This window comes from Oncorhynchus mykiss, unplaced genomic scaffold, assembly GCF_013265735.2.
Source record: "Oncorhynchus mykiss isolate Arlee unplaced genomic scaffold, USDA_OmykA_1.1 un_scaffold_318, whole genome shotgun sequence".
In the NCBI taxonomy this organism is placed as follows: Eukaryota; Metazoa; Chordata; class Actinopteri; order Salmoniformes; family Salmonidae; genus Oncorhynchus; species Oncorhynchus mykiss.
In genome coordinates this window covers 120001-132500 of record NW_023493767.1, presented here as the reverse complement: position 1 = coordinate 132500, position 12500 = coordinate 120001, and the positions used below count along the sequence as shown (strand labels likewise).

The 12500-nt window shown below is 42.3% G+C and overlaps 6 non-coding genes and 1 pseudogene across 6 annotated transcripts in view; all 7 read right to left on the bottom strand.

Moving 5' to 3' along the window:
- Window positions 1–4420: 4420 nt before the first annotated feature.
- On the bottom strand, window positions 4421–4539 carry LOC118950946. The gene has a single exon (XR_005042873.1). It is a non-coding gene; the product is annotated as a 5S ribosomal RNA (ribosomal RNA).
- A 6080-nt stretch (window positions 4540–10619) lies between these two features.
- LOC118950676 lies at window positions 10620–10738 on the bottom strand. Its single transcript, XR_005042603.1, has one exon. It is a non-coding gene; the product is annotated as a 5S ribosomal RNA (ribosomal RNA).
- Window positions 10739–10998: 260 nt separating this feature from the next.
- Window positions 10999–11117, bottom strand: LOC118950675. The gene has a single exon (XR_005042602.1). It is a non-coding gene; the product is annotated as a 5S ribosomal RNA (ribosomal RNA).
- A 260-nt stretch (window positions 11118–11377) lies between these two features.
- On the bottom strand, window positions 11378–11496 carry LOC118950715. The gene has a single exon (XR_005042642.1). It is a non-coding gene; the product is annotated as a 5S ribosomal RNA (ribosomal RNA).
- A 260-nt stretch (window positions 11497–11756) lies between these two features.
- On the bottom strand, window positions 11757–11875 carry LOC118950767. Its single transcript, XR_005042694.1, has one exon. It is a non-coding gene; the product is annotated as a 5S ribosomal RNA (ribosomal RNA).
- A 177-nt stretch (window positions 11876–12052) lies between these two features.
- On the bottom strand, window positions 12053–12171 carry LOC118951012 (annotated as a pseudogene).
- A 260-nt stretch (window positions 12172–12431) lies between these two features.
- Window positions 12432–12500, bottom strand: part of LOC118950801 — a 119-nt gene continuing 50 nt past the window's right edge. The window contains exon 1 of the ribosomal RNA XR_005042728.1: window positions 12432–12500. This exon is cut by the window's right edge and continues 50 nt beyond it. This is a non-coding gene — a ribosomal RNA (5S ribosomal RNA).

Genomic DNA, 12500 nt, shown 5'->3' with positions numbered 1-12500 from the left:
TTAAGATCCATCAACAAACCATTATCTTCACATCCACCACTCTCATCTAAATAGACTTTGAAAAAATGTTTCCAGCCATAATCTAAACTGTCATATAAATATTTCTTTACTGTTTTTATCCTAATAGCTTTTCTTTTAATGTCAAAATCTACAAGTTTTAAACCTCCATCATCATAGTCCGCTATCAATGTTTTCTGCGCAATTCTAACACCTTTACCATCCCATATAAAGTTAGACACCACATTATTCAATTCATTTATAACCCACTCTGGCATGTCTAGAACTCCCAAAATATACACAAGTTTAGATGATACCAAAGCATTTACTACAATTACTTTACCTTTTAACTTTAATTTTCTATTTTTCCAGAAATTCAAAGTTTGCTTGATTTTATTGAGAATCCCCGTCCAAGTTATATCCCTTGCCTCTTTCTCCTTTACACCAATATTTACTCCCAGCACCTTCATAAAATCCTTAGCTACCTTAAATGGAATCTCACACTTATTTGCATCAATATCCCCAAAAAACATAATTTCTGTCTTCTCTATATTAACTTCAGCCCCTGATGCCTTACAGTAGATATCTATGATTTTCATAATGCTTTCAATGCTACCTACATCCTTCACAGTAAAAGTAGTGTCATCAGCGTACTGATGTATAACACTGACACCACCACCTGGGATTCCAACACCCCTCACCTCTTTGTCTCCAAGTATCAAAACAGCTAAAGGTTCCGTAGAAACACTGTACAATAGAGCTGACAAAGGACAACCCTGCCTTACTGACCTCTCTATAGGGAATGTATCTGTTAACACTCCGTTACATTTAACACAACTTTTTGCTCCACTATACAACAATTTAATCCAAGATACAAATTTTGGCCCAAAACCAAACCTCTCCAAAGTCTGTAGCAGAAAACTATGTTCCACTTTATCAAAAGCTTTCTTAAAATCTAAACTTAAAACTATACCACCTTCATTTTTCATATGATTAACAACATCTCTAATTGTACAAATTATATCTGCAACATCTCTTCCAGGTATTCCGTAGGCTTGTGTTGATGTAATAATACTCCCAATCACCTTTTTCATCCTATTAGCTAAAACTTTAGTCAGTATTTTATAATCTGAATTTAGAAGACTAATAGGCCTATAATTTTCTAACTTTAACCTACTGCCTCTATTTTTAAATAAGATGGTTAACATACCAATTGACATAGACTCAGGGATTTCCTTATTCTCTTCCATATACTGAAAAACCTTCAATAAAATGGGTGCCAAAATATCCACAAAAACTTTATAGAATTCATTTGTTAAACCATCCAAACCTGGACTTTTATTTCCTTGAGTGTTCTCAATTGCTTCCTTGATTTCTATAATTGAAATATTTTCATCACACATCCTTCTATCTGTCTGAGATACTTTGGCACTGATTTTCTCCAACACTTTTTCAACACACACTTTATCTACATCATTCTTTTTATAAAGATTTCTGTAAAAGGATTCAACTGAATCTACGATGTCCACAAAATCATTTACCTTTACACCTTTTTCATTTTCCAATTCCACAATATAACTCTTAAATTGCTTTCGTTTTTCAAGCCCCAGAAAAAAGGAAGTACATTTCTCTCCCTCCAAGGCGTACTGTGCCTTACTCCTAACAATAGCACCTAAACATTTCTTTTTTTCATAAAACCCTAGCTCTGCATGGATTTTCAAATAGTTCACTACATCATAGTCTGGATCAGCATCAGCCTTTTCAAGTTCCTGCAACATCCTATTTCTAAGCATTTTTTCTTTCAACTTATCGACACGGTTACGATTTTTGGAGTACCTAATACTCCTGTTTTTTACTTTAACTTTCACTTCTTCCCACCATAAACACACATTCTCTTTTAACAGTACATTAGACATTTCACCTTCGATACATTCAACAATTTCCTTTATATAACTTTCCTCCTTTAACAGACTGGCATTTAAACACCAGACACCTCCCCCTCTCATCTCCACAGCAAAACCTATCTGAAATGACATTACTGCATGATCACTGTATGCTGTAAAGTTATATGACATCTTCTGAACCTGCTGTATCATATCTTCTTTTACTAAACATAAATCAATTCTGCTTTGTTTTAGTTCATTTAACACCACCTGCCTTCTCGAAAACACTCTTCTATTTAAATTTTCAGCCCTCCATATATCTACAAGATTTTCATTTTTCATTAATTCCCATAAAGCATTTCTAGACGAATCATGTCTGTAGCTATCACATCTCGAGACATCTATTCTAGTGCACTTCACGTTAAAATCTCCTACCAGTATACAATTTTCTGAACACAGTGATCTTAGGTTATTAAACATATCTCTCCTTTCCGATTCAATATTCGAAGCATAAACATTAATTAGACGGAAAATGACATTTTGCACTTCAAACTCAATAACAATAAGTCTGCCCCGATTATCTGCATATACCTGCTTGACATTTTGAACCACATCATTTTTTACCAGAATAGCAACTCCACATGTTTTTTCACTTCCGTGACTACAAAATATTAGCTCAGACCATTTGCTCTTAATCTCTAACATTTTGGAGTCTGTCCAATTAGTCTCTTGAAAACACCACATGTCAGCTTTTACAGACACCAAAACCTGCTCCAATTTGTTCATATTTCTCAGACTGTTCCCATTTAGTGATGCAACTTTAACCATTGTTAATGTATGCAGAAATATAGTCAAAGAAAAACACGTCATTTCAAAATAGACTTTTTCTTTTTACCAGATCCCATCACCTCCCTAGCTTTCGTCAATGATCTCTTATTTCTAGCAAACAACTGAAAATCCTCACTATCTATTTCTTCTTCCGACTCATGACTTGGATTTATGAGAGGAGCAACATTCAAACCTTTTGTAAAATGCTCTTTAACCGTGCCATCAACTCCAGTGGACCCAGCCCTCTCCTTGGTGTTATTTTCACACAGGCTTAAAGCAGGTTCAGGCACCTGAGAAGCACCTTGCACCATCTCTACCTGTGTATCTAATTCACCAATCCTGTGCTGCTGCTCCACCGTGTCAGCAGCAGAGACCAAGACTGCATCTCGAGTACTGCCAGAAGGAATTACATACTCTCCAAGCACATCTATAGCTGTCTCTGCAATCACCTGCGACACACTTTCCATATCACTCTCTTCCCCTCTCTCCATAGCCACACTCTCTTCATCTTCTTCAGTAATGAGGTCCATTGTTTGCAGAAATAAGACATCATCCACCTTCTTACATTTACATCTGTCCTTAGGTCTGTCACACCTGCTACACATATCACCAATGTTCGAACATTCCCTGGCATAATGCCCTTGTTCACCACATTTATGACATATAAATTCTGGACATTCTTTAAGTATGTGTCCCGGTTGAATACATAGTCTACATACCTTAACTTGGTTATCGTGGATCACTCGGAAATATTCAAATCCCTCAACTGTATTGAACTTTGTTGAGTAAGGCAATGATTGCACACTGTCCGTAAACTTCACTTTACAAAATCTCGTCCCGTCCACAATGTCCGTTCCTGGCCACATCCTCCTCTTGATTGGTGTTATCGCATTCACTTTCCATCCTTGTAATTTCTCATGTATTTCATCGTCCGTAATATATGCCGGCAAGTTCAAAAAGGACACCACAAGTTCATCGTTCCCCAGTTCTTTCGCCATGACTTGACAGCTCTTTATTTTTAGCCCATCTATTAGTCTTTCTTTTCCCTTCTCATGTGACATGGTTATTTCGTACTTATTTCTGTCTTTCATTCTACATCCCAAAATCGTTCCGCATACTTCTTTTATTCCTCTCAGCAATTCCATCGTTGTTATTTTTTCTTCACCAATAACTTCAACATTCACCGTCAGTTCTTTCTCATATTTTCTTCTCCTCAACTCTTCATTCGACGCTCTTTTTTCTCCGTTGTCCATTCTCGTTATTTTCGTTATTCTTGATGTCGAAGCCATTGAATCCGTCTGGTTATTTTACGTAGAATCCCCCAAACAGCTCACGCCGTTGGGGGATAAAAACGCAAATATTTATAATAAACTACACTCCCAACACAAACTTCCTAAACTTAAAATATAAGAACAACCAAAACCAAAAACTATTATTTTTTTTTTTTTTCTCTCCAAACAATTCAAACACCTGCTGCTCACTCACTTCCTGAAACTACCAAAAAGGGGCGTACTCAGGCCGGTGTGGCCGTAAGCGAAAGGCAATCTCAAAAAGTGGATGAAATTGCATATACTGTAGCCATAATTTGTAGCACAGATTGTTGGATGAAATACAAACTAACCTTGCTTACTTATTTCAAAGCGAGGGCACATATTTCAGCCTTGTGGGAAAAAACGGACAAAGAGTTGAAATTCCACAAGGCAGTGACAAAAAGCTTACAGCACCTGGTATTCCCAGGCGGTCTCCCATCCAAGTACTAACCAGGCCCGACCCTGCTTAGCTTCCAAGATCGGACGAGATCAGGCGTACTCAGGCCGGTGTGGCCGCAAGCGAAAGGCAATCTCAAAAAGTGGATGAAATTGCATATACTGTAGCCATAATTTGTAGCACAGATTGTTGGATGAAATACAAACTAACCTTGCTTACTTATTTCAAAGCGAGGGCACATATTTCAGCCTTGTGGGAAAAAACGGACAAAGAGTTGAAATTCCACAAGGCAGTGACAAAAAGCTTACAGCACCTGGTATTCCCAGGCGGTCTCCCATTCAAGTACTAACCAGGCCCGACCCTGCTTAGCTTCCGAGATCGGACGAGATCAGGCGTACTTTTTTTTTTTTTTTTTTTTTTTTTTTTTTTTTTTTATTATAAAAATTCTTATTTTACATGATATACAAATTTTATCTACACAAACCATTTTAATCAACACAATACTTGACATTGGCAGGCAAACAATTCACCCCCTATCAAATCAAAAATAGAGAAATTCAAATACCAAAACTCAAATTATACTACCATTGCATACAATACTTTGCTAAACCACATTCCACAAGAATAGAGAGTGTTCAAAGCACCTCCTTATCAAGTAGAAACTAAGACATTCTCAAAACAATTCTTTCAAATTTGTACTGAAATCTCCAAAATGTTACACATCAAAACCCATACACCAATCCACCATCCTCCCCCACAGCAATAAATCCACAATCCTTCATAAACACCCTCTCAAAATCCTCCTGCTTAGACCTATACATCAATCCTACATCCTTCCTTACCAAGCCTTCAAACACCTTCCACACTGTCACCCTCTTTTCCTCAAACCTTGCCAAGTTCCTCCTTATATATACTGCATACCTTGCATGTGACAGCAAAAAATTCAATAATACAATATTCCCCCCCTTCACATGCTGACCCACTCCAAACAATACCAAACACCTCCAATCAACCCCACCCATTAACTCTTCTCCCCAGTACCTTTCTAACATGTCCCTCAACCTCACATGGAACCCAGCTACATCAACACATTCAAACATCATGTGCATCAGATTTTCATCTTTGTCTGTGCATACATCACACACACGAGACACTGACCTGTCTACCTGATGTAACACCACCTTGGTAAAAACACGGTTGTGCCTCAACATAAAATCAAAATGGGTACATTCAATACTATTGAGCCTCACTACCATGTTTTCCCACAACCTCTCAACTTCCATCCCTGGAAAAACTTGCCTCCACACTTTCTCCGATGCAGGCGCCCTGACCTTCCTGGTAATAAGCGCCCAGTATACGGCCCTCACCTGGGTAGAGGATAAGGCTTGCATTTTCTCCCCACATTTCACCTGCAACACAGGCAAGGTCTCTAAGACTCCATTACTCAAATGATTGTCCAACAGCCTCACCCACTCCCCTGGAACACACTCCTTTATCCTATCATACATTCTCAACACCATCCCTTTCCTGACATCCTCATCTACCCCCCAGACAGTATCTACGATCGCCTGCTCAGGCAGGAACCCTGGCACCACCTCATACCTAAAGTCCCTCAGTCTTATCATACCCGCCTTCATTATTACCTTACTCTCCAGCATCTTTCCCTCTGATTTCAGCATTGGGTTCAGAAAAACTGGTATATTCAAAATCACCCCAATAGAGTCACACTCATAACTTACTTGCGGTAAGAACTCCGCCCAGGCCCTGAACACCTCCTGATAAAACTCAGGCACCTCTGCATACATGCTGGGCTTGAAACACATTAACAACCCATAATCTCCACAACCTCCACTCCTATGCAACCAATGCCTGAAAAACTCCTTCCACCCCTGACCCTCCTCCCCATACAAAAACCGTTGTACTCTCTTCACCCTCATGGCTTTTAACTTCACCTCCAGATCTATTAATCTCAAACCACCCCTATCATAATCTGCTATCATTACATCATGAGCAATCTTCACCCCCTTCCCACCCCACAGGAAATCAGACATTAAATTATTAATTCCCTTCAGAGCCCATACAGGCATGTCCATAACCCCTAAGGTATACACACATTTTGACATTAACAATGCATTCACCACAACCACTTTCCCCCTCAATTTTAATTTCCTTTGTTTCCAGTAATTCAGAGTCGTCTTTATTTTATTAATCACCCCTGTCCAAGTTAAGTCCCTCGCCTCCCGCTCATCTACCCCAATATTCACACCCAAAATTCTCACATGCCCCTTAACAGTCTTAAAAGGAATGTTACATGTAGACATAACAGTATCATCAGCACATAACATTTGAGACTTTTCTACATTCACCTTAGCCCCAGAAGCTCTCCCATACACATCAAAACACTTCATCAGACAATTCACACTCTCTCCATCCCGCAAAGTACAGGTGGTGTCATCAGCATAATGATGCAGTACACTGACGCCTCCCCCCGGGAGGTCCACTCCATGCACTCCTCCATTCCGCTTTACAAACGCCGCTAAAGGCTCTACTGAGACGCTGTATAGTAGTGCAGACAATGGACAACCCTGCCTAACAGACCTGCCCAGGGGAAAAGGATCAGTCAGCACACCATTACATTTCACGACACTGCACGCTGACCCATACAAAAGCTTCACCCATCCTTTAAGACGAGGCCCGAACCCAAATCTTTCCAAGGCCTCTAACAGGAACCGATGCTCCACCCGATCAAAGGCTTTATTCAGATCTAGACAGAGCACCGCCCCACCCACCTCCCCCATCTGCTTCACCACATCCCGGATAGTGCAGAGGGTGTCCACTACATCCCGCCCCGGAACTCCATAGGCCTGAGTAGGTGCTATGATGCTTCCCATCACCTTATTCAACCTATTAGCCATTATCTTCGCAAGCACCTTATTGTCGGAGTTCAAAAGGGTTATTGGTCTGTAGTTCTCTAATTTCAGTCTGCTCCCCTTCCCTTTGTACAACACAGTCAACACACCCATAGCTAAAGATTCAGGGACTACCCTCTTCTCCTCCATACACACATACACACGCAGCATTAGTGGGGCCAGTATGTCACTAAACTCACGGTAAAACTCTGCAGTAAGACCATCTGAACCCGGGCTCTTATTCAAGTTCAGGCCCAATATGGCAGCTTTAACCTCTGCCAATGTAAAATCAGCATCACACATCTCTACATCCTCAGTCGACACCCTAGCCTCTACTGCGTCTAGCACTCTTCTCATACACACTTCATCTACCCCACCCGACGTAAATAAGCCCTTATAAAAAGAATGCACTGTATTCAAAATTCCTTCCAGATCTGTCACCCTCTCCCCCCTCTCATTTATCAGCTCAGTTAGAAAACTCCTTTCCTGCTTCCTCCTTTCTAACCCCAGGAAAAAAGCAGTATTTCTCTCCCCCTCCACCACATACTGTGCTCTACTCCTCACCACTGCCCCCATGCACCTGTGCCTCTCTACGACCCTCAACTCCTCCCTCACCCTCAGGTACTCTGTCACATCATAGCCTGGGCAGTTTTCTACCTTTTCTAACTCCAATAACAGGCGAGATTTAAGAATCCCCTCCTCCCTCCTCCTTGTCACATTTGCCCGTCTTGCACTAGATATTGCCAGCCGCTTGAACTCCCCTTTTAATCCTTCCCACCACACACTCACATCCGACTCAAATAAAGGATCTGACACGGCGTCATTCACACACTCTTTCACTGCTGCCCTAAACACCTCATCCTTCAGCATACTGGCATTAAGACACCACAAACCACCCCCCCTCCCCTCCCCTGATGCACCCAGCCTGAAAAGCAGAGCATCATGGTCACTAAAAAATGTGTGTGAATACTTTACCCCCACAACCAAGTGCGCAACCTCTCTATGAGTGAGACACAAATCTATACGTGACTGCTTGAGCTCACCCCTCACCACTTGTCTTCGAGAGAACACCCGCTTATCTGGATTCCTCTCCCTCCATATATCCACCCAATCCTCATCCCTCATTAGCCTTAATAGCGCTCCCCGAGATGAGTCAGAGCTAAAATGTGCGCTACTTGAGGCATCTAGCCTATCCATCCATACATTAAAATCCCCAACAAGCAAACAGTTTTTCCCACATAATCCTCCCATAGACATAAACATAACCCTCCTCTCAATTTCATTATTAGGAGCATAGACATTGTACAACGAGTACTCCATATCTTGATAAGTGAAACCCACTCCCACCATTCGACCCACAGTGTCAGCACATAACAAATTTAAGTTAGACACAACGTCATGTTTTACCAAAATAGCTACCCCACATGCCCGCACAGTACCATTACTCACGTACATTAGTCCATTCCATCTCTGCCTTACATTATCCATATACGGCTCAGTCCAATGGGTCTCCTGAAGACATAATATATCCGCAGAGAAGGCTTCCAACACCAGCTCTAGCTTTTCTTTGCTACGAAGTCCATTGGTGTTAATAGATACTAATTAATAGACACCATTATGACTATAAAGAGGGGATGAATCCAGTCCATCATGATTGATCTTTTTTCTTCTTTTTCTTCTTGGTTATCCTGTTCCTTTTACTATCCCAACGCATTGATTGTATGTACTCCAACTCTTCCTCCGACAGCTCTTCTTCAGACTCTTTACGTTTGCGAGAGTCATCCCTTGCATTATCCACCTCCCTAGAGGAGCCCCCCTCTCCACGAGGATCGCCCTCCAACTCTACATCGTCTAGGCTTGAGCTTATCCCTCCATCTTTGGGTGCCTCCCTTCCTTCAATACAAGGCTCCGTCTCCACTTCCTCCTCTGGCTGCCTCTGTTCTTCGTCCTCCTTCTCTCCCTGGGGTTGCTCACTCATGCCAATTTCCTCCCCAGCTTCCTCCACCTCGTTCTCCTCCACGACACTATTTGCGCTGAAATCCTGTGATGCCCAGTCCTGAGCACCTTCCCCATGGGGACAGGAGCACTGCGCTACACCCCTCCCGCATCCAACACAACCTCGCTCTCTCCTCCCATTGCACTCTCGTGCGTAATGCCCCTGCTCACCACACTTATGACATGCGAAATCAGGGCACTCTCGTAGCACGTGCCCTGGCTGGATACACAGCCTACAGACCTTGACCTGCCGATCGTGTATTACTCTGAAGTACTCAGCCCCTTCCAACGTTTCAAATTTGGCAGAATATGGCAACGAGCGCACAGTGTCTGTGAACCTAACTTTACAGAAGCGCGTCCCATCAGCAATGTCCGTCCCCGGCCAGTAGCGCCTTTTCACCGGCGATATAGCAGACACACCCCATGCTCTTAGCCGCTCTGTGATGTCCTCGTCTGTAATATATACTGGGAGGTTTAAGAAGGATACAACCATCTCATCCAGCGATAGATCCTTTGCCATGATTCGACAGCTCCGGATTTTAAATCCATCCATCAGTTTTTCTTTCCCTCTCGCACTTGACAGCGTCACTTCAAATCGCTTTTCATCTTTGACCCGACAGCCGCAGACCAGTCCACAAACTTCTTTAATCCCTCTCAATACCTCCATCATTGTAATCTTCTCTTCTCCCATAATTTCAACAGCCACTGTTAAATTCTTTTCATATTTTTGCGCCTGTCTTGCTGCAGCGCCATTATCCATGTTTCCTTTGTTCGTAGTCTTTTTTCCAGCGTTGGTCAAAGCCATTGTATCCATCCGAATAACGACAGGAGGAAAGTCCCCCAAACAGCAATATGCTGCCGGGGAACAACCCCAAACTATAAATCTAACTTAATCAATTTACAAAAAGAAATTGTACTTCAAAAAGCTCAAAACTCCAACACAAACTCTCTAGAGCAAACACTCAGTCTCAGCGCAATCACTCACACGTGCGTCAATTACCCATCAACAGGTGCGTACTCAGGCCGGTGTGGCCGTAAGCGAGAAACTATCTCTTGGTGCACTATGTAAAGTCAAAGTGAGCCTGATTAACAGCTGTTGCATTTCCACCATTTAGATAAGCATCTTTGTGTCACTCAAAAAGTGGATGAAATTGCATATACTGTAGCCATAATTTGTAGCACAGATTGTTGGATGAAATACAAACTAACCTTGCTTACTTATTTCAAAGCGAGGGCACATATTTCAGCCTTGTGGGAAAAAACGGACAAAGAGTTGAAATTCCACAAGGCAGTGACAAAAAGCTTACAGCACCTGGTATTCCCAGGCGGTCTCCCATCCAAGTACTAACCAGGCCCGACCCTGCTTAGCTTCCGAGATCGGACGAGATCAGGCGTACTCAGGCCGGTGTGGCCGTAAGCGAGAAACTATCTCTTGGTGCACCATGTAAAGTCAAAGTGAGCCTGATTAACAGCTGTTGCATTTCCACCATTTAGATAAGCATCTTTGTGTCACTCAAAAAGTGGAAGAAATTGCATATACTGTAGCCATAATTTGTAGCACAGATTGTTGGATGAAATACAAACTAACCTTGCTTACTTATTTCAAAGCGAGGGCACATATTTCAGCCTTGTGGGAAAAAACGGACAAAGAGTTGAAATTCCACAAGGCAGTGACAAAAAGCTTACAGCACCTGGTATTCCCAGGCGGTCTCCCATCCAAGTACTAACCAGGCCCGACCCTGCTTAGCTTCCGAGATCGGACGAGATCAGGCGTACTCAGGCCGGTGTGGCCGTAAGCGAGAAACTATCTCTTGGTGCACTATGTAAAGTCAAAGTGAGCCTGATTAACAGCTGTTGCATTTCCACCATTTAGATAAGCATCTTTGTGTCAATCAAAAAGTGGAAGAAATTGCATATACTGTAGCCATAATTTGTAGCACAGATTGTTGGATGAAATACAAACTAACCTTGCTTACTTATTTCAAAGCGAGGGCACATATTTCAGCCTTGTGGGAAAAAACGGACAAAGAGTTGAAATTCCACAAGGCAGTGACAAAAAGCTTACAGCACCTGGTATTCCCAGGCGGTCTCCCATCCAAGTACTAACCAGGCCCGACCCTGCTTAGCTTCCGAGATCAGACGAGATCAGGCGTACTCAGGCCGGTGTGGCCGTAAGCGAGAAACTATCTCTTGGTGCACTATGTAAAGTCAAAGTGAGCCTGATTAACAGCTGTTGCATTTCCACCATTTAGATAAGCATCTTTGTGTCACTCAAAAAGTGGAAGAAATTGCATATACTGTAGCCATAATTTGTAGCACAGATTGTTGGATGAAATACAAACTAACCTTGCTTACTTATTTCAAAGCGAGGGCACATATTTCAGCCTTGTGGGAAAAAACGGACAAAGAGTTGAAATTCCACAAGGCAGTGACAAAAAGCTTACAGCACCTGGTATTCCCAGGCGGTCTCCCATCCAAGTACTAACCAGGCCCGACCCTGCTTAGCTTCCGAGATCGGACGAGATCAGGCGTACTCAGGCCGGTGTGGCCGCAAGCGAAAGGCAATCTCAAAAAGTGGATGAAATTGCATATACTGTAGCCATAATTTGTAGCACAGATTGTTGGATGAAATACAAACTAACCTTGCTTACTTATTTCAAAGCGAGGGCACATATTTCAGCCTTGTGGGAAAAAACGGACAAAGAGTTGAAATTCCACAAGGCAGTGACAAAAAGTTTACAGTACCTGGTATTCCCAGGCGGTCTCCCATCCAAGTACTAACCAGGCCCGACCCTGCTTAGCTTCCGAGATCGGACGAGATCAGGCGTACTCAGGCCGGTGTGGCCGTAAGAGAGAAACTATCTCTTGGTGCACTATGTAAAGTCAAAGTGAGCCTGATTAACAGCTGTTGCATTTCCACCATTTAGATAAGCATCTTTGTGTCACTCAAAAAGTGGAAGAAATTGCATATACTGTAGCCATAATTTGTAGCACAGATTGTTGGATGAAATACAAACTAACCTTGCTTACTTATTTCAAAGCGAGGGCACATATTTAAGCCTTGTGGGAAAAAACGGACAAAGAGTTGAAATTCCACTGGGCAGTGACAAAAAGCTTACAGCACATGGTATTCCCAGGCGGTCTCCCATCCAAGTACTAACCAGGCCCGACCCTGCTTAGC